The sequence below is a fragment of a genome, unplaced genomic scaffold (genome assembly GCF_019419815.1).
Source record: "Pyrus x bretschneideri cultivar Hongxiangsu unplaced genomic scaffold, Pyrus_bretschneideri_v1 Contig30, whole genome shotgun sequence".
In the NCBI taxonomy this organism is placed as follows: Eukaryota; Viridiplantae; Streptophyta; class Magnoliopsida; order Rosales; family Rosaceae; genus Pyrus; species Pyrus x bretschneideri.
Genome location: NW_025999613.1, coordinates 2,632,282 through 2,656,379, shown reverse-complemented (window position 1 = coordinate 2,656,379; position 24,098 = coordinate 2,632,282). Strand labels below are relative to the sequence as shown.

Below are 24,098 nucleotides of genomic sequence, written 5' to 3'. Positions count from 1 at the left end.
TAACTTTTCATAGATGTCAGCTGCCCTGGTTAAGCCCTCTATCATTCATAACAATCTTCTGTTCTTTGACAGACTAAACCAATCCCTTCACTCTCAAAGGTTTGAAAGGAGTGGTCATCTTTGCTGCACACAACTCAATTCATTCTCCTATATTACTGTCATTCTCTTTCGACTTTGAGCATTCGAACTCCAACCGGTGTACTGGGGCTTTGTTCTTGTAGAAAGAGGGTATCTTGGACGTGTGCTTCACTTGCTATTCCTCAATCAACAACTTCTCATACTTAGTAGCTGCAATTACTAATTCTTGAAATTCATTAAACCGCTTTCTTAAAGGTAGCCTTAGAGGTTTTTGAGCAATGGATATAAGCTGAGCATGATTGATAGAGAACTAGCATCTCATCCTTATCCTTCTAAACCTCATCATGAAGTCTTTGTAGACTCATGTTCATATTGTTTCACTTCCACTAGATCATTGATGGTCATCTCGGGCACCACCCTATAGAACTGCTCATGGAAAGCCATTTCTATTTGCCATCACTTAGTAATGGAATTAGGGGGTAACAGAGAGTGCCACTGAGATGCTAAGCCAACCAACGAATTCCCAAACAACCTTAATTTATAGTTAGGATTGTCTTCAAACGCCACACAGTAATTGGAATACTTGAAGATGTTGTCTTTAGAAGACACCTTGTAGTCTTCCCTACTGAAGGTTAGGAATGAGGGCATCTTGAAGTTGAAGGGGAAAGGGTTTTGCTTATCAATGTATTATGGGTAGGACTTTTGATAGGTTATCTTGAAAAATGGGAAAGCCTGTGGTTGAGCATTCTGGATCACCATTCTTCTCAGTCATGCTAACTTATTTCTAAGTTGTTGGTTAGCTGTATTGTTGTGCGGGGTATAAGAAGGTCCCCACTTTCGGCTACGCTCATTGCCTGAGAAAGCTTTTTTTTATGGCTCTAGTTGCCTCCACCTGGCTTCTCCTCCCTTATTAGCCAAAGGTGGTAACCTATAAGGGTGAGGCTTGTCCGCTGCTATAGGTGAACCTTTCATGCTCATTTCTTTTACTTGCTGAGTCATCCCAAACTTCCTTTCCTCTAGCCCAATTTGCCCCCTACCCTCTAATGGGAATAATAGAGGGTCGAGCAAACCTGTCTTCTAGATCTCTCTGTCCTCTGGCCAACTGGTTTCAGCCTCTTCCTTCTTTTTCCCCTTATCCTTCTTCTCTTAGAGTAGCGAAAACAGAGGAATCACTGGTCCCTTCTCAAGGGTTGTTTCCCTAATCACTTCCCTGGCATAACTATCTCTTAGTGTGTAGTAGTACTCCAACTCTAGCTTTCTCTACAGAGTTCCTATTAAGGAACAGAGTCTGCTAACCTTTCCTTTGGTCTCTAAAGTGATCTTCTCCATTGTGACATCCCACATCGCCCAGGGGAGTGATCCTTAAATGTATATTCCCATCCCTACCTAGCACGAGGCCTTTTGGGAGCTCACTGGCTTCGGGTTCCGTAGGAACTCTGAAGTTAAGCGAGAAGGGGGCTAGAGCAATCCAATGATAGGTGATCCACTGGGAAGTTGCTCGTGAGTTCCCAAAAATAAAACCGTAAGGGAATGGTAAGCCCAAAGCGGACAATATCGTGCTAAGGTGGTGGAGCGGGCCAGGGAAGTGATCCGCCTCGGGCCGGGAGTTTACAATATTGGCGTGGTCGAGGCCCAAAGCGGACAATATCGTGCTACGGTGGTAGAGCGACCCCGGGAAGTGGTCCCCCTCGAGCCGGGATGTGACAATTTGGTATCAGAGCCTAACCCTGGCCATGGTGTGCCGACGAGGACGTCGGGCCCCTAAGGGGGGTGGATTGTAACATCCCACATCGCCCAGGGGAGTGATCCTTAAATGTATATTCCCATCCCTCCCTAGCATGATGCCTTTTAGAAGCTCACTGGCTTCAAGTTCCATGGGAACTCCGAAGTTAAGCGAGTGGCGCGCGAGAGCATTGCCAAGATGGGTGACCCATCAGGAAGTTCTCGTGTGAGTTCCCAGAAACAAAACCGTGAGGGCGTGGTCGGGGCCCAAAGTGGACAATATCGTGCTACGGTGGTAGAGCGGGCCCGAGAAGTGGTCCTCCCCGGGCCAGGATGTGACATCCATACTTCTCAACACTTGTATCCAAGGTTCTAAAAAATGATAGGTGCTAGTTATAAGGCAGGCTGGCGCCTAGGACCTTGGCAGCTAGGCCGGGTCTAGGCGGGCGCCTAGGCGGGTTTAGGTAAATTTCTTATATATTATATGAATTAATTAAATTTACTATATCAAATGTAAATAATTATTGAATAATATGTTATTTCTTATAGAAGAACATACATATGCGAATGTTTTATGTACATATATAATATGTTTGCCGAGGAAAAAAAAACAAAATATATAATTCATAATTTATATAACCTTTACATATATACTATATCTCAAACTTTTAAAAATATAAAATGCCCGCATAGTGGCTGGATCTCAAACTTTTTAAAATATAAAAAACCCACATAGTGGGTTTTCATAATTGAAACCTGACCCTTCAAACAATAGCCCTTCACCTCACCTATTTCACATCACTCGAGGTGAACCCCAGCCATCACCAGCTTTTTGCATAATTTCACTGTTTGGGGCCAAAGTCTCTCACTTTTAATGTGATAGACAGCTTGAAGCTAGTTGAGCTTGTACCTTTCCTTCCCTTTTAGACAACCTACATCTCTAATTCTGTATATTTATTATTATAACATCACTTTGCCTTTTCTCCAAATAGAGATCTAACACACTCTTTCTCTCTCTCATCAAAGATCAAGTCTTTTGTGGGGAAAGTGAAATGTCATTTGTATAACCTATTCCTATTCGTTTCTTCTTCTTCTTCTTTTCACCATTTTAGAACCTCAAAATTGGATCTCAAAACCAACATGCATGATAGGAGCATATTTAGGCGACTTACTTAGCTTGTTTTCGTGCATCTATGTTGTTAATTCATAGTTGTTTTAGTAGTTTAAGCCATTTTCGTGTGTTTTTAGGTTCATATGGCTAAGGAAGCAAAAAGATGCATTTTGGAGCATTTCGGAGCAAAATTGGGCTTGGAATGGATAGCATATGATTGGAGCCAAAGTGTTGGACGAATTTGAAGGTCTTGTATTCATTTTGGACATAAAACAAATGGCCTAGCCCATTCTCTCTTAAACCAACCCCAAGGCCATGCATTTCCTTCCAATTCCAAAGCCCACAATCACTTCAAAAGCCATGCAAAGAACCATCCATTCCATCAAAAACAATCCATCAATTCACATGCAAAACCACCATTAACACACATGCACCCAAACAAAGCCAACCTAGCTAACCCTACATGCATTCTTTATGCAACTCTTCATCATTCCACCATTCATTCTTTATTCCACAAACAAGTCACATGCATTTCCACCTTCCTACTTCATCATTTCACCACATTCTCCCTCTTTAACTCATTTCATTATTCATTCACTTTGCATTCATTCAATTCCACCCCACATGCACCCTTTATTCTTCATCATTGCAACCATGGCACATTTACACCAACAAAACAACTCCCATGCCATGGCCTACTCATATTCCCATTTCCTTTCCAACATCTCACATGCATTTCCACCTTCCTACTTCATCATTTCACCACATTTTCCCTTTTATTTCCACATGCAATTCTTCATCATTGCAGCCACAAACACCTTAAACAAATAGCCATATACATCTCCACTCCTCCTATAAATACCCTTGCATTCATTCATTCACAAATCATCTCATTTCATACACAACACACCACAAACACTTCCATCTTCTCCCTAGCCGTGAGTTTCTCTCCATTTCCCTTCCATTTCTCCTCCATTTCTTCCATTTCCATAATCCCCCAATCCATTCAACACACCAACAACATCCCTTAGTCCTTGTGCCACAATAAAGTGGAAGATAAGAGGGCCTAAACGTTCATACAATTCACGTTTGAGTTGTTGGAATGTTTACGCGTTTCTTTGATTTCAATGTTTAAATTCAATTCTCTTTGTTTTGTAATATGAGGAATGGAAGAGAAGAGTGCCTAAACGTTCATACAATTCAAGTTTGAGTTGTTGGAATGTTTAGGTGTTTCTTTGATTTCAAAGTTATGAGGAACTAAACCCTTTTTGGCTAGGGGTGATTTCAATACCATGATTATTTATGTAATATGAATTGATGAATTCCGGTTATGAACTCTTGATTCGTGAATGCAATTGGCTTAACTATTTGATGATTAACTTATTTGTGTTTGTTGATTGAGGGTCGACACTTAATTAGCATGCATGAATATGTGGCTAAAGTTTAAGAAGGTTTCACATAATCGTTACTAACTTATACTTGAAAGTAGTGAAGGTCGCTTGTCACGATCGCGTTAAGTTTAATTCTTAGCATGAGTAACATGATGTCATAGTTGCAAATGCTTTGTCAATGCTTATGGTTTTCATTATTCTTAATGATCTTCGATTGTATCTCTATTATGATGACATGTAGGGAACTTTTGAGAATATTTTGGGTTGTCGAATGATGCCATCCAATCCAATAATATAAGGAAAATCTGAGGGTTAACTAGTGATGTCACGGTTAATTTGGGGCATTGTCGTTCATAATTCAATGAAGGAATAACTGGAAATTGATTCATATGCATAAAAATCATGTGTGGAGAAAGAACCTCTAGCTAATTTACCAACCATCTTATTTCATCAATTACATTCTGTCTAGTTATTAACTTGTTTCGTTATTTCAATTTTCGTCAAACCTCAATCCCCCTTTTGCTTTAATGTTCAATATAGTTAGAAATCAATTTAGTTTGTGTTTTTAAAGCATTTTGATTCTTTTGGTTTGTCTTAGTGTTTTAACGTTTAGTTTCACATTCTTTGAGTCTAGTTTAGTGTTTTATATTGTTTTTACGTTTTTAAGTCAATTTAGAAGGTTTTAGCAAGCCCTCCTAATCCCCGGTTTAGAACGATCCCTCACTTATCCATTCTACTACAATTGTCAAACGAGGGTTTAATTTGAGTGTCAAGTAATTTTCGCATCAATGCACCACCACAGATTGAAATGATAGGGCAAACCCCAACAAACTTATATGGAAGGCCGACCACATTTTTTGATCAAAGATTCAAAACACAACCAAAGACACAGATCGTCTAGAGATTGGTGAGGCCATAGTTGAACAAACTAGACAACTACCGCTTTCCAAAGATGCTCTCTCTTTCTCTCTCTCTCTCTCTCTCTCTTCCCTCATCTTCACAGAGACGAGCTGCAGAAATTCACCGGAGCTCTGCTGCTACGTACGAGATTGGAAGTTGTAGACCTGTTGTGAAAATTGCAGTGAGATTCAGATCGCCTAGACTGTCGCCTAGCCCGCCTAGGCAGCCGCCTAAGTCCTCCCTGCCTAACTGAACGTTTTGGTCTAAATCGAGTCGGAGCTCCGCCGCCCAGCACCTAGGCGGCACCTAGGACGATTTTTAGAACACTGCATGTACCATAGTAGCTTGCAGATCTTTATTAGTAACTTTTCCACTTGACTTCTGAGAAGAAGTTAGGTTCTCTAGGATCCTAGGACCTCGTAGGGAAAGGAAATCTTCCGGATGGTCTATCATATTTGCTTCTGTTGGACAATGGGGTTGCCCGTACTCAGTTTTCCACTTGAATGTTTGTTCATTCCTTCTTCTTGGCATACAAGATTATTATCGTCCCACTGGGCATGCCAAAACTATGTTCGGGCATGGATTTCCTTCGCACAACTCCAGAGGTATGACACTTTTGTTAGTTGTCGGGCGAGTTCTTGCTACTTGGTGTACTGCAAGAAGAGTTTATAGTTAGTTTGAAAGGTACCTTTGTGGGGCTTTTGGTGTAGGCCTTGAGGCTCACAATTAAAACTAATGAGGATCTGAGCGTGCCACTATTATCTTAGTATAACAGATTGTTGAATAGGTGTGAGTTGAGTTGATTACTTACGCCCCAAGTTACTTAAACTTCTTGTTATCAAAGGATTGTCGCAGATGGGTTAAGTTTGCATTATGTTCTTTTTCTTGCCTTGCAAACAAGGACTTTTAGTTCATAATCTTGTATATCCAAAACAGAGGGAGTTTAAGGCCCTTTGAACCACTTCCTCAATCACAATTTGTTTTTAATGAGAATAGGTTCATTAACGTATCTAGATTCAAATGCAAATAAGACTCTTAAGTAGAGAATGGTTGAAAACATCTTAAATACATGCTGGAAAGTAAATTAAGCGATAGATCAACTACATAAAAGTGCAAATAAAGAGATTCGGGCAAGGTCGAACTTGTTGCAACCACTTCTTTTTGGGTTTACAGAGGGTTGTACGCTAAGAAGGATGGAAAGTAAATAGGTTTTAAATGAAGGAATCGATACTATAACACTAAGGGAATGTAGTAGAGCTTCTATACTAGACAAAAGATGGCTTTTCCTAAGGGAACTATTTCTAAAAGGACTGATCTTGGACAAGTTTCAGCTTTCTGGGTATGAACTGGCTTGAGAACATAATTTGTATGTCTTTTGATTGTTTGGTTGAGTGTCCTTGCCTCTGGTGTCTCTTCCTCCTTGTATAGGCAATTTGGCTCGACTGTCTTGGCTTTGCTCTTAGTCGATGGCCTTCGAGGGGCAGTGAGTCATCTCTTATTTACTTCTTTACGACATCAGAAAGTGTTTTTTGGTTGGTAGTGAGTTGTTCTCTATCACCCATCACTTCAATCATAGGCACATGGCCTACTGCAACTGAGACAGCCTCACTTTGCTTCAGGCCTCTCAATTGGGCTTCAGGCAAGTTCCCATTTGCTATGACACCCTTGGACCTTCTTGTCATAAAGCTCAATGTTAAATATTAACCCAAACACCGGCAATTCAGGAAAGCGAAGCCTGATTTATCATTCGGCGAGTTCCTGCAGTGGGCTGCAATGGACCCGAACTTGGTTGCTATCCAGTGCAACTCACAGTCCTGTGTGCCAACAGTAAAACAGTAAAAGTCAAAACAATGATAGTATATGTTGAAAAATGAGATCTAATTTGAGATTTACTGAATTGTTATATTCACTTGGATCTTTAGCTATGCTGTAATAATCGACTTAAAACATCGTCCTAAATGCTATAACTCAAGATTAATTTAGACCGGCGACCTCATATCACTTGTATAATTCGTTTAAATTTCTATAAGCAGTAAGAAAATGAACATAGATTAGTATCAGTTACACACGCACACAAGTAGTGACTGATTACTATGAACATAGATTAGTATTAGTTACCCACGCACACAAGAAGTAACCTCTTTATTCGTTTAGTTTTATTTATCAAAGGTAAATGTGGCGAGAGTTACTCTTAAACATTTGCATACATTTACATGCATGCCTAACATGCGTTGATTGATCATGCAGATATAGGTGAGTGATTAGTAGTGGTTGATTGGTGTAAATATTACATTTGAACTCATAGATATACCTCAATCAGGAGAAAATTTTCATTGTGATTAGAATATGAGGGGTGCACCACGTGTTTTTATATAAGTAGTAGGAAATTTTACTTTTTAAGTTATAAAATTTTTAACACACATATCTCACTATTTATATAATGACATATAGTGTACTATCTTGTTTACCGATCATACTGAAAAATTCCTCCTCAATCAGCATCTTTGCATGCATGGTAAAAGATAAACCTGTTGGCCGGTAAAAGATAAAACTGGTGAAGAAAAAGCTAGCTCACTTTTGCATGGATTTTATGTGCACCAAAGTGACATCACCGTCCCAAAAGATAGATGCTGCAGTAAAATGCAAACATCTGTTTCTTTTGATAGAGCGACAATAACAAGGCGCGTCTCTCCGTCCCACAATTGAAAATTCACGAGCGTTCGTTTTAATATTTATCTAAATTATTGGTTACAGCACAATTAGACCAAGTCGCATGCATTAAATAACTTAAAATACTAACTAATTTAAGCTAATTGAATGATTGGATTGATTACGTAAGTGTGTGATTGAGATTAAATCACAAGTCACACAATTTCATTAAAGTCAAATCCAACGATCAAGAGGAAGTCCCTATTTTTTTAGAAAAATAGGGATCTCTCTTGTTAAATGATTCATCTCTCTCTCTCTCTCTCTCTCACTCTCTCTCTCTCTATATATATATATAGCTTCTTACTTTGTACATGGACCGACCATTCCCAAAAATGAAGTCTACGGAACCTTCAATGTAACACTCCTTGAAGTAACGTCGTCCCACATCATCACAGAGTGTATCTTGGGCACCACAGAAACCACAGCCTGAGAAGTATGCCTTGTCGCCAGATATCCAAAATGCCACCGCTTGCCGTCCTTGCATCCCCGGCAGCGGTGCCGGTGCTGTATTCTGTAATTAAAAAAACAAAGATCATTACTAATGATGCATGCAAAAAGTATGAAACTGAATAATATCTTTTACCCTCTTAGTTTGTCATCAAACACTTTAGTGCATATAACTCTAATATACATCATTTTATTAAAATGTGATTTCTAATATTATCTCCGTAAATGTATAATCTGGTACATATATGCGCATGTTTGTGTTGTTAAGTGGGTATACACTTTGTCGTTACGTACCTTGAAGCTAATATTTCTAGCAGAGAAATAGTTAGCAAAAACAATAACAGAAGCTGTTCGATAAGTTCTGAGCTGCTGACCGTTGGGTCCAGGGTCACTGGCTCAGTCATGCCATTCGATCAACGTCCCATCTTTCCCGGCTCCTTGAAACATGATGTACGGCTTTGTCGCCGGCACCACCACTTTTTCTCTACACATTCTTATCTACATTAATTACATTTTAACTACTCATTAATTCTTGGGAAGTGTTATTGGCACTCTAAAAATCTCATTCTACACTAGTATTTTTTTGTCCAAATATAGAAAGTTTGGAGTGTAGAATGAGATTTTTGAATTGCCAATAACAATTCCCTTAATTCTTATGATAATTTGCATTACAATGTCTGTGCGTTTATGTTATATAATTAAGTTTAAGAAGAAATTAAATTTTAATGTTATTAACGATTATTATTACATGTAACGTCCGGGCTTGATTAGAATGACAACATTGACCGTGTTGTTCATTGGGTCTGCATTGACGGCGACTGGACGGACTGGAAGTCCTCAGAGCCACTGACGTCAACCGTGATCAGGTGGTGGCCGCTGGGTTCAACCCACTTGTGGTTGTGCTTGGTATTGTTTCTACAGGTGGTCGGGGGTGGTGATGAGGTCATGAGACTATTCCAGACTAGTACGTGATAGTGTTTGGGCCCAAAATATTATGATTGGGCCGAGCAGCAAGATGTGCTCGGCCCAAGGTAATAACACATGCTATGGGCCAAATAATGAAACTCGGACCAGCTGGCAGGGTCGGCCAGATCCTATCTTAAGTAGTCCAGATAAATGAGGAAAGGTCGAGGAAATCCTGGTGCGACCAGGATTCTCGACCGGCAAAGGATAAAGCCTCAAAAGGAGGAGAATTCAGAATCCCAGTAGGACTAGGATTGTTCGAGTTAAAGGTGAGATGGGACAAGGACTCCCAATCCAAATCAGAATGGGATTCAAGGAGCGAGGTGCTATAAATACAAGAAATTACGCAATAGAAAGGACCCTTCACGATCAGCATACAATTGCCCTGCGCAAAACCTCTCAAACACCTTGAGATTTTTCCTTTTCTCTTCCTGCCGACACACCTTCAGTTTGGATAAACAGCACTATGGAAGCAACCGGTGAGCACCTTCAGTTTGGATAAACAGCACTGCTGCCGCAGAATCAGCCGACCGAGAAACACCTTCAGTTTGGATAAACAGCACTGCGTCGAGGTCGACCGATTATCTATCTAAGTCTCGGCCGAGAAGGGTTTTCGAACCTTTGTTGGTGGAGGTCATCTAACTAAGCCTTTTCGGCATAATTGGGTGTTACGAGTTGCATTGCTCGGCGTATTGGACGTCGAGTGAGTTTATGATTGGATACTCGCAAGTAAGTTTCAGGGTTCGGCATTCCGACGGCCGAACTACGTTCACCATCAAGACATACATCACATTCGAGTACCTGTGCCCATATAGTTTGGTCTCGATTCGGCGTTCTTATACTCTTACGAATATAATCACAGTGACCGAATCAGGGTCCGACGACCTGTGAACTCCGTAGAATTAGTAGCCTTGTCTTCAGGCTATAGAACCCAGAGACCGAGAGCGTTCCTTCCTCGGTCGCAATCGCAAGATACAGAAGTCGATAGCGCACCCAACGCGACATCACATTTTACTCCTCGGCCGAGCTCGGCCGACGAGTTGGCACGCCCCGCATTCAACCGAAGGACGTAGTTAGCTCATTAGTTACTCGGCCTGCGCGCCACGTAGGTTTTGTAATTTTTGTAGTCAACATTTTGGCACGCCTAGTGGGACCTTTGTGCTAAACCTTCGGAGTTCATGACCGTTGAGACACGGTCTACCAAGAAGAAAACAACCATGGGGAAGTCAACAGCTGACTTACCAGTGCAAGGCCTTGGGCAGGATTCGCACCCAGCAAAAAATCCGATAATTGCCGCGCCGCCCGAGGCTACAAGTGTGACGCGCCGAGAAAACGAAATTTGTCTCGGCAGGCAACCACAAAACGCGGAGATCCCGAATCAAACGACAGGTGTGTTCGTGGAAGGGATAGTGGAAGATTGCGACGACGATGGTGGAGAAGGCTCTGATCCACCAACTAGGTCGTTTCTTCGGAGACGACTTGATGAACAGTATCGTCAGGTCGAGCACTCGATTGGTCAAAGGATGAATGATTTGCTAGAAGCAATACGGAGTAACAATGATACACAGACCAGAATGCTCGAGTTATTGGTTAGTAAAGCCTTCGAAGATGGCCCGGTTGGCCAACCTCGGCAGCTCTCGACGAATGTTCCCATACCAGCCGAGAGAGGGTCCGCTCGGCCGCAACCAGTTACCTTAGAAAGAAGGGGACCAGGAAACAGATCCGAGGGACCGAGCCAGGGAGAAGAAGCCGCTTCCGTGAACATGACCGAGGTCCAGAGAATGATTGATTCGGCCTTGAAGAAAGGGCCGAAGTTTCCAAAATTCATTCATCCATACCCAGCTTACGTAGAAAGGTTTGAATACCCACGAGGGTTTAAGATCCCTGATTTCAGCCTCTTCGCCGGGGAATCGTCTTTGTCCTCATTAGAACATGTAGCTCGTTTCACAGCGCAGTGTGGGGACGTCAATAGCGACTTCTACAAACTACGTTTGTTCAATTTTTCATTGACAGGCTCCGCCTTCGCCTGGTACATTAATCTTCCACCCAATTCTGTGCAGAGTTGGGAAGAGTTGGTCGAAAAATTCCATGAACAATTCTATCGGCCAGGGATGGAGATGTCCGTATCATCCCTGGCCAGGATGGCTCAAGCATCCGACGAATCTCCAATGGAGTACTTAACAAGGTTCAAGTCGGCCAGGAATTGGTGCCGAGTACCACTCCCCGAAGTGGAATTCGTCAGGATTGCTCTCAACGGATTAGACGTGGAGTACAAAAAGAAGTTCTTGGGGGCAAACATTCGCGATATGTACGAACTTGCTCAACACGTCGAACAGTATGATTATCTGCTCCGAGAAGAAAAGATATCAAAATCGCCTTCACGGGGTACGTTGTATAAGAACCCGACGGTTAGCTATGCCTCTGCCGAAAGCGGGGACCATCAGTGTGTTAGCGTGGATGCGGCCGAGATAGTCATAGACAAGCCGTACGTCTGCAAGGCTCTGGCTCAAGTAAATGGCAAAGACACCAAAGCCCATTCGGCCGTCGAGGAAATGAATAAGTCTTCGAAAGTCTATACTTTCGACATTACCAAGGCCGATGCAATTTTTGATCAATTATTAGCAGCAAAGATCATCAAGCTTCGGCCAGGACATATTATCCCCAAGGCCGATGAATTGAAGGGAAAGGTATACTGCAAGTATCATAACTCTAATAAGCATGCAACCAATAATTGTGTCGTATTCCGGGATATAATCCAAAGTTGGATCGAGAAAGGAAAGTTGAAATTTCCAGAAAAGCAGATGGCGGTCGACGTCAATCCCTTCCCGTCAACAACAATTGGTATGGTGGATGCTCATCTTCCAAAAAACAAAGGGAAGGCCGAATACGTCCCGGTGCAGCATATCCGTAAAGGGAATGGTCGAACAAGGCTAAAGCTTGATATATTTTCGAATGCACCACCCACGGAACAATCGGGACCACCTGCCTGCGAGCCTACGACGCGGTCAAATATTGATGATTCTCATGGATCAAAGATTTTATGTGACCATTGTAGAACACCAGTTGAGCCTGGGAAAACATCAACACCACCCAAGGCCCTTACCGCGCCAGTAACATCACCAAAGGAACTTGGGTCGCGACGTCAAGTGTTTGATCGACTCGGCCCACAAGTACGGCCGAGAGACCAGGCCTCGGTCAGGCGGCGTCTTGACTTCGACGCGCCTTTTTATAATGAGGATTATTACTCGCGCAATACCAACAGTTCCAGCTCATCAGCCGATCGCAAAACTTTCAAACCGCCCAGGACATCGGATCAACGCTGGTACAGTTACAATTCCCCAACAGGTTTATACACGGCGTTATCTAAATCCCAAAAACGTCGCCGTCAACGGATCGATTGTATGGCTCGGCGACGAGAAGCGCAGGCCAGTCCCGCCAACCAGTGGCAACCAAAGAAGGCCATGGAAAGCGTCAGTGAACGGCCAACCCCGACTATCATGACCGAGTTAGCCAAAGGGAAGAAAGTAGCCGCTGCCGGTTTCGAGACCACCATTGAGGATGCTGAGAAACGTATCAAAATCCTTCTCCGTCCTGGGGAAACTAGAGCTCGGCTAGAACACTTCACGCAAGAGGCCGAAAGGAAACTTTCCCCGTTACCACCGCGCGAACCGTTCATCAAAGTACGGCGCAACCTACATCCCCCATTCCTCGGTGAGTCCTTGGAATACATGCGAGAATTTCATAAGAAATACTCCGCCAATGACTTGTACGGACTACCCAAGGCGTGTCAGGAAGCCCTCGACCTAGCTCTCACTTGCCCCGATGCCGAGCAAATCATTCAGAAAACCTCCGACCCAGCAATTAAGGCAAGGACCATCGGCCTCAAGTCAAGGACCCATTAGAAGAAGTTAACGTCGGCACGGCCGATGATCCTCGCATATTGTTTATAAGCGCGTTACTCCCACCGGCCACGAAGGTCGAACTCCATAAGTTACTCCGGGAATTTAAAGATTGCTTCGCATGGAGTTACCATGAAATGCCAGGCCTCGATCGAAACTTGGTCGAACATGAGTTACGCATCAAAGATGGCTGTAAACCTTTTCGGCAACCTCCTCACCGATTTTCGACCGAGGTACAACTCGGCATTAAGGAAGAATTGGTTCGGCTTCTTAAGGCCGGATTTATTAGGACCGCTCGGTACGTCGAATGGTTGGCCAATATCGTCCCCGTGTTGAAGAAGAAGAACGGTGCCCTCCGCATCTGCATCGATTTCCGTAACCTAAATCTGGCTACTCCCAAGGACGAATATACAATGCCAATCTCAGATTTGCTCATTGATGCCGCAGCTAATCATGAACTACTATCTTTTATGGACGGTCATGCGGGATACAACCAGATTTTCATCGCCGAAGCCGACGTCCACAAAACGGCTTTCCGTTGCCCAGGGGCACTCGACACGTACGAATGGGTAGTCATGCCATTCGGCCTCAAGAATGCCGGCGCCACATACCAACGAGCCATGAATATGATCTTCCACGACTTAATTGGGACCATCGTCGAAGTTTATATCGACGATGTGGTGGTAAAGTCGAAACGCCGCCAAACACACCTGGATGACCTGGGACAAGCGTTCCTTCGCATGCGCAAGAATAATCTCAAGATGAACCCAGCCAAGTGTGCTTTCGGTGTTTCGGCCGGCAATTTCCTAGGGTTTTTGGTGCACCATCGCGGCATCGAAGTCGACGCCAATAAAGCCCGCGCCATCATTAGCGCCCCACCTCCCACAACAAAGAAACAGTTGCAGTCGTTACTCGGGCAGATCAACTTCCTCCGCCGTTTCATCGCCAATTCGGCAGGCAAAATGAAGGCATTCTCCACCCTCCTTAAACTTAAAGATACCGATAAATTTGTTTGGCGCGAAGAACATCAGAGTGCATTCACGTAAATCAAGGTGGCCCTTTCAACCCCACCCGTGCTGGTTCCGCCTTGTCGCACCAAACCCCTTAAATTGTACATTTCGGCAGCCGCCGAATCCATTGGGTGTCTCCTCGCGCAAGACAACAATGTAGGACGTGAACAAGCTGTCTTTTATCTTAGCCGAAATCTGAATTCCCCAGAGCTCAATTATTCACCCGTCGAAAAACTTTGCTTAGCTTTATTTTTCGCCGCATCTAAGCTTCGGCATTACATGCTCCCATCAGTTACGCAGGTCATTGCTCAAACAGACGTAATTCGGTACATGCTCACTCGACCTATCGTCAAAGGCCGAATCGGGAAATGGACGCTCGCCTTATCCAAGTTTAGCCTACAGTACGTACCCCAAAAGGCCGTCAAAGGGCAGGCTCTCGCCGACTTCTTGGCCCAACATCCCTCCCCATACGGTTTTGAAGGAGGCGATGTCGACATCGGTCTTGTCACCATACGCGATAACCATTGGACCATGCATTTCGATGGCTCCAGCATTTCGACTTCGGCGGGTGTCGGCATTGCAATTCAGTCGCCCAACCACTGCCGATGGTATTTTTCTCTGAAGTTGGATTTCAGTTGCACGAATAATCAGGCCGAATATGAAGCCCTCATTATCGGCCTACACGTTTTACACGATCTACGGGCCTCTCGTGTTCTTGTCCTCGGTGATTCCGAACTTGTGATTAACCAATTGAACGGCATTTTTCGTTGCATGAGTTGTACTTTAGCGCCTTATCACATGGTCGCCACATACCTGGCCGAGTCATTCGAACGGATCACGTTTGAACACATTTCACGAGTCCACAATACCGATGCCGATGAACTCGCCCAGATCGCCTCTGGAGCATAACTCATGAGGGGTAAGCTCGGCCGAATCGCAGCCACAGGCCTGCAATCGTACCCGGCCTTGATCAATCGGCAAACTCTCCAGCGCACACACGTAATACGTACCAGGGTAATGTCGCTCCCATCCCAACTAGAACGAGGAGACCCCGTAGAAATATGTGCCGTCAAGGTAGAACCAGATGATTGGAGAAAAACGATGTTACGGTACCTCGATAATCCCAACGGGAAACACGACCGGAGAACGAAGGTCGTCGCCACGAATTACGTGTCATATCAAAATGAATTATATCGCAAGGGCGAGGATGGGTTACTGCTATTGTGCCTCGGCCCAGACGAGGCTACCCAAGCAATGGCCGAGGTACATGAAGGAATTTGCGGAGCACACCAGTCTGGACGAAAGATGCGTTGGTTGCTCCGACGACACGGTTACTTTTGGCCCAATATATTAAAGGATTGCATCGAATATGCACGGAGATGCGTACCATGCCAAATTCATGGACACGTACAGAGAGCCCCGGCCGAATTGCTACATTCGGTCACTAAACCATGGCCGTTCAGAGGTTGGGCAATGGACGTGATTGGCAAAATCACGCCATCATCGGGGGCAGCGAAACACGCGTGGATTATGGTAGCAACTGACTATTTCACTAAGTGGGTCGAGGCAAGATCATACGCCGAATTAACGGCCAAGGAGGTATGCAATTTCGTAGAGGAAAATATTGTGACCAGATTCGGCGTGCCAGAAACGATCATAACTGATAATGGCACTATCTTCACGGCTGATAGGTTTAAGGAATATGCAGCAAGTTTGAACATCCGACTCGAGCAATCTACGTCGTACTACCCACAGGCAAACGGGCAGGCCGAGGCAAGCAATAAGTGTTGATCGGCATCCTTGAAAAAATGGTAAAAGAGAAACCTGGGTTGTGGCACTTGAAGTTAAATGAAGCGTTATGGGCATACCGAACTTCACCCCGGTCGGCCACTGGAACCACCCCTTACGCGTTAACTTATGGACACGACGCCATGTTACCGGTCAAGTTGAGTATAAGTTCGTTACAAGTAATCGAGCAGAGTGACTTGTTCAGTATTGAATATTGTCAAGCGATGCGGCAAGAATTAGAAGATTTAGAAGAAAGTCGAATCGACGCGAGTAACTTATTGGTAGCGCAAAAGAAAATTGCCGAACGAGCGTATAACCAGCGGGTAAGACAAAAAACGTTCGGCGAAGGAGAATTGGTTTGGCAAATGTGTTGCCTGTTGGGATTAAGGACCCAAGATTTGGGAAGTGGTCGCCGAATTGGGAAGGGCCATTCGTCGTTCACAAAGTCCTCGGCAAGGGGGCATATCATCTCAGAGATCGAACGGGTTCAGTTCATAAATTACTGATTAATGGAAAGTTTTTAAAGAAGTACTATCCAATTACATGGGAAATGCAAGAGTAAGACCATTGTATTGATAGCAAAACGATCATTGTATTGATAGCAAAAAGATTATTACAAGAACAAATACAAATACAATGATGGGTTCCTAAGGGGTCGAGGGGAGGAAAGTCTCGAGGGCAGCTTTCAGCTCCAGCCACTTCGCTTCGCTCAAAATTATCTCAGCCTGCCGTGTCTTCTTGTTGCATTGCAGCTGCTGGATACGCCGTGCACCGGCAGCGAAGGCCGTCAGCCGAGCCTTGTTAGCCTCAAAGTCTTTCTCGAGCTCGGAAGCAGCAGCCGACCTTTGCTGTCGAAAGTCAGAAATTTGACGCTCAAGGTCAGAGATCTGGCGATCAAACTCGGTCAGCTTCACTTTCCTTGCTTTGATTGCCTCCAACTCCACTCGGCCAGCCTCCTGCGCGACCTTGGCCACCTTCAGGTCATCCTCGGCTTGCAGTGCTCGCTCGAAGATAAGAAAGTGGTGCCGAGTCCGCTCCAGGAGATCGGTGAGGAAAGAGATGCCCTCCGGGCTCAGGTGACCACCACTGGCGAGGTCGTTGAGACACTCTCCAACAGAGTCAAGACCCTGGCATCGGAGAGCTTGGGAGGCAGTGAGAGAAATGACTTCGCGCAGCTTCACGAAGACTTCGGCCTCGGGCATGGTTCCTGCTGGTTCGGTAGGAGCAGCGGAGGAGCCGGCCTCACCGGTCGTGCTCTGGAGTAGAGCGTCAAGCTCCAACTCCCACGATGGCTGCACATAAGAGGAAATTTTTGTGAAGAATAGTAAAAACATCGTGATATAGTGCATAAAGGAAAAAGGGGATTGTTTTAGACCTGCCGAGAGGAGACTTCGGCCATGCCCTCTGGGTCATTGCTCGAACCCAGGGAACTTAATGGCCGAGCCCAGTGCCTTAGACCGCTACGCAATTCACGCGGCCGATGGAGGTTATCTACATTTGATGGCCACGACGGCGGCCAGGAAATATAAACAACACCCCTCGGCGCATAAAATTACCGGTGAAATGACCGTTCGGGCACCTGACATTTAATAGTCTTTTAAGAACATGTCATGGAAAAGTAATAAAAAAGTGAAGACTTACATAGGCCGAGGAGACTTCCTGCGGGGGAATGGGGAGGTCTTCGTCCTGCGGGTGGATCGGCGACTCGGCCGTGGCCTCAGGATCGGCCATGGGTCTCTTGCCGCGATCCGCCGCAAGAGGGATCGGTAGAGCGGTCGCCTCAACAACCGGAGGATGAACGGGAGGAGAGTTGACTGGTCGGCGCCGGCGTTCCAAGGGGACCTCTTCGCTCTTGCTCTCGACATCCTGAACAAAAAGAAACTTCTGCATCATGACCGAAAACCGAAAGGAACAAGGGGAGAAGTAGGATTATACCTCCAGAACGACTGTTGGAGAAGAGGGTCCCTCGACCGGTGCTGCCGACTTCCCCGCGGCAGGCGTCACGACCGGCTCCGAGGCTGGAGCTGGTGCGCCGATGGGGAAGGCCGTGGCCTCAAGAGAAGAGACGGCCGGTGGAGTCGAGACATCCGGCAAAGGAGGAGAGCTGGCGGGAACGGCCGTCCCTGTAGTATCACTAGGGACGACATGAATTTCCCGGTCGCCCTTCTTCGCCAATTTCTTGACGCGTTTAGAAGGGCGAGGGCATCAACCTCCGGCTCGGCCTCTCGGTGGGGGCGTTTGGCCGGGACTGCCCTTTCGGTGGCGATGGGCTTCGGCACCTTCTTCGCCTTCGCCACCGCGGCGACCACCTCTACCCTCCTCGGCACACGACTCCTTGAAGGGCAAGGTGATTAGTAACAAGGCTCAAGTTATAAAACAAAAAAAAAAAAGAGGCGGAAAGACTACCTTGGGCCGGCTCCTTAGGTTGAGCCGAGGACGTCGACCGAGGACGGTCGCCGAAGATCTTCTTCACCAGATCTTCGGCCGGGGATCCAAAGAAGTCGCCAGTGTACTCCTCCCACCAGTCCCCGAAGGTGTCGGTTCCCAAAGATTCAGGAACCGCCGGCCGGATCCGGAACTTCCTGCACTTCTCCTGGAACTCCTGGTCGGACGCCTTGCACTCCCTCTCAGAGGAGCCGGTAAGACGTCCCCGACTCAGGAGTGACCGAGAAGCGAGCAGGGGGACTGGGCTGCCCTGGAGGTAGCCGAGCTGCCGGGCGACAAAATTGGGGTGGTAGATCTCCCACCGAACGACCCCCATCGCTGACGAATGTCCGCATCCTCGGACGCGGCCCACGTCGCCGTAGGAAGCCTGAGCGAGGAAGGGTACTCCTGGCGCCGGCACACCAGGAACTCGTCATCCGAGAGGACGTCGAGGCTGAAGAAGTGTTTGAAGACCTCGTCGGCTCGGTGAGGAGGCGCCGGTCGAGAGGCCAGTTGAAGGCCGAGGGCGGCCGTTCGGTCGAAGGCAGGAACCTCCGGTCGAAGGGTGGAAAAGTAGACCTGCAACCAGAGTTGGAACACCCAGAGGGGTCCGTTCTGGTGCGGGTCAATCTTGCCAATGGTCGCCTCAGCCAGGCAACGGTAGAGGTTGGCGAGTATGGCTGGACTGAGCGCCAGCAAGCGACCATTGGCCAGTGCCTGGGCCACTGGCATGTTCTCCACCAGGCACTTGTTCGACCTGGTACAACAGACGAATTTGTTGTACCAGTAGAAGAGGAAGGCCTCGTGCTCTCCCTTCCTCAGGCCCTCCTCGCCTCGACCGGCGAAATGCAGGATGAGGGTGTTGTAGTTGAAGAAGTTCTTGTGGAGTTTTTGAACTTCTTCCCTTGAGGGCTCCCGATCGCCCCGGCTCAGTGTTTCGACGGCCCTTTCGTCGAATAGCGCCTTCAGGTCGAGAGGAGAAGGGTATCCAGAAAGGGCGGCGTCAATGGGAAGGCCGGTCGGGGAAGTCCCAAGGATGGCCGAGACGTCGAGGATTGTGGGGCCGAGGGGGCCGAAAGGCAAGACCATGGTGTTGGTGGCCGAACACCATAGACTCATGGCCGCCAGGAGCAGCTCCTTATCCATGGCAATCTCCATGGTTGACAGCATAATGGCATCATAGATGCCAAGAGCCTTCCACTCCTTGGAGAAGAATGTGCTCATCCGGTCGACCCAGGCAGCCCAAGCCGTGGTGGTCGAGGGCCAGGCTCCCTGAGGCCGCGCCAGAGTCCACTTGGACCAGTCGAACCCCTGCAGCAGGGGTATTAAACACTGCTCCTTGAGCAGGTCAGTAACGGACGATGGCACTGCGTCTCTGAAGAGGGGACCCAGAATCTGGTGGGTGGTGGCCATGTCCTCTTCAAATCGCAGCATCTTGACGGTGCTACGATCAATGAAGTCTTTGCATTTGTTGATCTCCTCGGAAAGTTTCGCGATGAAGGAAGCCATTAGAATAATCTGGAAAAACTGGAAAGATTGCAGGAAGGAAAACTAGAGGGTTTGGTCTGAACAAGCAAGAATGATTAAAATTTGAGAGTCTGGGATTTTTTGAAAGCGTAAGATACAAATAGAGTAAAGTGTGGGTATTTATAGGCTTTTCAGATAGAAGATCAAACGCCTGAATTTCGAAAGGCATTGGAATTCGAAAAGTGTTCATTCAAAAGTGGGGGGAAATTTAACCGGGAAAGCTTGCAATCATTTCGGATATTTTGGGAACCTGCGAAAATGGGATCGAGGGTTCGAAAATCCAGGACGCACGATGGCGTGCGGCGACAGGTTCAATGTATTAATGAGGATAAGACGGTTCAGTTAGTGCACGGTTTCGAGGCCCATGATTGAAGCTTTTAAGAACGGCGGAGAATTGACGCGTGGCCACGCGTTGGGGGCAACGAGGAAGGTGCAATCATGCCTCATAAATATGCAGGAATAATGGTCATTAATGAAGTAAGGTCCAGAAAAGCAATAAATGTTTTCGCTTCTTCAAGGCCGAGAGCCGACCAAGAGTGACAGTCGGCGACCTCAGAAGCGAGGGGGCAATGTTTGGGCCCAAAATATTATGATTGGGCCGAGCAACAAGATGTGCTCGGCCCAAGGTAATAACACATGCTATGGGCCAAATAATGAAACTCGAACCAGCTGGCAGGGTCGGCCAGATCCTATCTTAAGTAGTCCAGATAAATGAGGAAAGGTCGAGGAAATCCTGGTGCGACCAGGATTCTCGACCGGCAAGGGATAAAGCCTCAAAAGGAGGAGAATTCAGAATCCCAGTAGGACTAGGATTGTTCGAGTTAAAGGTGAGATGGGACAAGGACTCCCAATCCAAATCAGAATGGGATTCAAGGAGCGAGGTGCTATAAATACAAGAAATTACGCAATAGAAAGGACCCTTCACGATCAGCATACAATTGCCCTGCGCAAAACCTCTCAAACACCTTGAGATTTTTCCTTTTCTCTTCCTGCCGACACACCTTCAGTTTGGATAAACAGCACTGTGGAAGCAACCGGTGAGCACCTTCAGTTTGGATAAACAGCACTGCTGCCGCAGAATCAGCCGACCGAGAAACACCTTCAGTTTGGATAAACAGCACTGATAGGAGCATATTTATGCGATTTAATTGGCTTGTTCTCGTGCATTTACGTTGTGTTTCTTTAGTTATTTTAGTCCTTTATGCCATTTTCGTGTGTTTCTAGGTTCATATGGCTAAGGAAGCAAAAAGGTGCATTTTGGAGCAAAATTGGGCTTGGAATGGATAGTTTACGTTTGGAGCAAAAGGAATGGACGAAATTGAAGAGGATTCCTAATCAAATGAGTTACATCCTTTCCTAAACTAAGTAATAAAGCCTTAGGATATTTTCTGCCCAAAATTCCCACCATAGCTGCACCCACATGCTCTCCCATCATCATCATTCACCCTAGCTTTAATTCACATGCTTTCCCAACAAACAATCAGCCATTCCACATGCATTTCCACCCACATGCTTCATAATCATTCAACCAACTTTGCACATGCATTCATCATCATAACCTAGCTGTCATTCCACTTTAATCACATGCATAAATCAGCCACATGCATCTCCCATCACCATTTCAGATTTCCACCAAGTTCCTAGCTGTCATGTTCCCCCCCCATTTTACCTATAAATAAGCATCCATTGCATTCATTCTCATCAACTCTCATTTCATACACATTTCAGTCACAAACTCTTCCATTTTCAGAATGTAGACATCAAACCACAACACCTTTGGCCGTGACTCTCCCTTACAATCCAAACACCATTCTTCCATTCCTCCACCACTCCCCAAACCATTCACACCATCAAAACATGTCCTTAGACCTTATGCTACAACGAAGAGGAAGAGAAGAGGGCCTAAACGTTCATACAATTCACGTTTGAGTTGTTGGAATGTTTAGGTGTTTCTTTGATTTCAATGTTTAAATTCAATTCTCTTTGTTTTGTATGTTTGAGGAATGGAAGAAGAGAGTGTTTAAACGTTCATACAATTCATGTTTGAGTTGTTGGAATGTTTAGGTGTTTCTTTGATTTCAATGTTATAAAGAACTAAATCCCCCTTTGGCTAGGGGTGGTTTCGATGTAGCCTTGCAAAACTATTCCATGTTATTAAGTTAAAGTATTTGATTCACCAATCTGTGTTCTTGTTTCATTCACTGATTTTATAGTTTAATTTGTTTGTTAATCTTAATGTTTGATCACCATTAGGGCTGCTTATGAATTATTTGATCAAGGTTATAGTACACATCATGCTTAATCTTGGTAGACATGTGAATGAATGAAGAAACTGCTATGCATACATCCTGCCATGTGATTTCTTTGATTCTTTGAAGTTTTCTTGTTCTTAATGGATTCTTACTTGCTAATCTAAGTTGAACATCACAACTAGGTTGCATATTAGGAGTACTTGATCACAACCACACATCAAATGGATGATCATAAATAAGTAAAACGAACCCTAGTTGCAGATTGGAGAATTGAATACGTTTTGACTTAACAAACATGGACTTGGTTTAGCAATGGTGAAATCGAATCCCTAGCTTCATCTCCATTGATACTATCTCATTTTATTAGTTGTTGATTCATTTATTTGTGTTTACTTCATTTCCTTATGCTTTTAAGTTACAACAACAAATCTGCAAATTGCAATCTGTGCATTTAATTTATTTTCGTCAAAAATTCAATCCCCCTTTACTTTAGTGTCCAATTTAGTTAGAAAGTATCTTAGTTTGTGTTTTTAAGCATTTTGATTCATTCTATTACCCAATTTCGTCCAAAGTTACCAAAGTGCTCCAAACTGCCCAGAAAGTGATTTTAAGGCAGTTTTGAGTGTTTTGGGGCTGTTTTGAGTCTTTTGATTTGTTTGAGTGTTTTTATTGTTTAGTTTTGCATTCTTTGAGTCTAGTTTAGTGTTTCAAACTTTATTTTACGTTTTTGAGTCAGTTTCCAAGTGATTTTGCAATCCCTCCTAATCCCCGGTTAAGAACGATCCCTACTTATTTATATACTACAATTGTCACAAGAGGGTTTTAATTTGTGTGCTTACTTAGTTCGCATCAAGCACTGCGTCGAGGTCGACCGATTATCTATCTAAGTCTCGGCCGAGAAGGGTTTTCGAACCTTTGTTGGTGGAGGTCATCTAACTAAGCCTTTTCGGCATAGTTGGGTGTTACGAGTTGCATTGCTCGGCGTATTGGACGTCGAGTGAGTTTATGATTGGATACTCGCAAGTAAGTTTCAGGGTTCGGCATTCCGACGGCCGAACTACGTTCACCATCAAGACATACATCACATTCGAGTACCTGTGCCCATATAGTTTGGTCTCGATTTGGCGTGCTTATACTCTTACGAATATAATCACAGTGACCGAATCAGGGTCCGACGACCTGTGAACTCCGTAGAATTAGTAGCCTTGTCTTCAGGCTATAGAACCCAGAGACCGAGAGCGTTCCTTCCTCGGTCGTAATCGCAAGATACAGAAGTCGATAGCGCACCCAACGCGACATCACATTTTACTCCTCGGCCGAGCTCGGCCGACGAGTTGGCACGCCCCGCATTCAACCGAAGGACGTAGTTAGCTCATTAGTTACTCGGCCTGCGCGCCACGTAGGTTTTGTAATTTTTGTAGTCAACAGATAGCTTCTGGCTGCCGTCACAACTGGCACTGCATGAAACAACATTAACAAAGTGAGTATGTTGCACACCAAGTAGAAACAAATGAATGATAACACAAGACAATACGAAGCCATTGAATTAAATCAAAAATATTGAGAGAGAGAGAGAGAGAGAATGTGGTGGATAGATTGCTATCTGAGTTATTAGATCATGCAACTGCAACAGGTAGAAGTTATGGAAGAACTGTAAGTACCATATACATACATGTACATCTATATGTATATGTGTATGTATCTATGCAGAATGGCAACACATACAATTTTGTTTGTCCTTTTTCCAACGGTCATAATTTTAGACTTGCCTTGATCAGTTGCTTATGCTAAGGCCATCTCCAACCGAAGACTGATAAGAGGGCTTGTTTTAACCCTTTGGCACTCCAAGAAATTAATATTTTAATAAACAGTGCAAT

General features: G+C 45.1%; 1 pseudogene; it reads right to left on the bottom strand.

The window, feature by feature from the left end:
• Window positions 1-23,763, bottom strand: part of LOC103964562 — a 37,375-nt pseudogene extending 13,612 nt beyond the window's left edge.
• Between the last annotated feature and the right edge of the window lie 335 nt (window positions 23,764-24,098).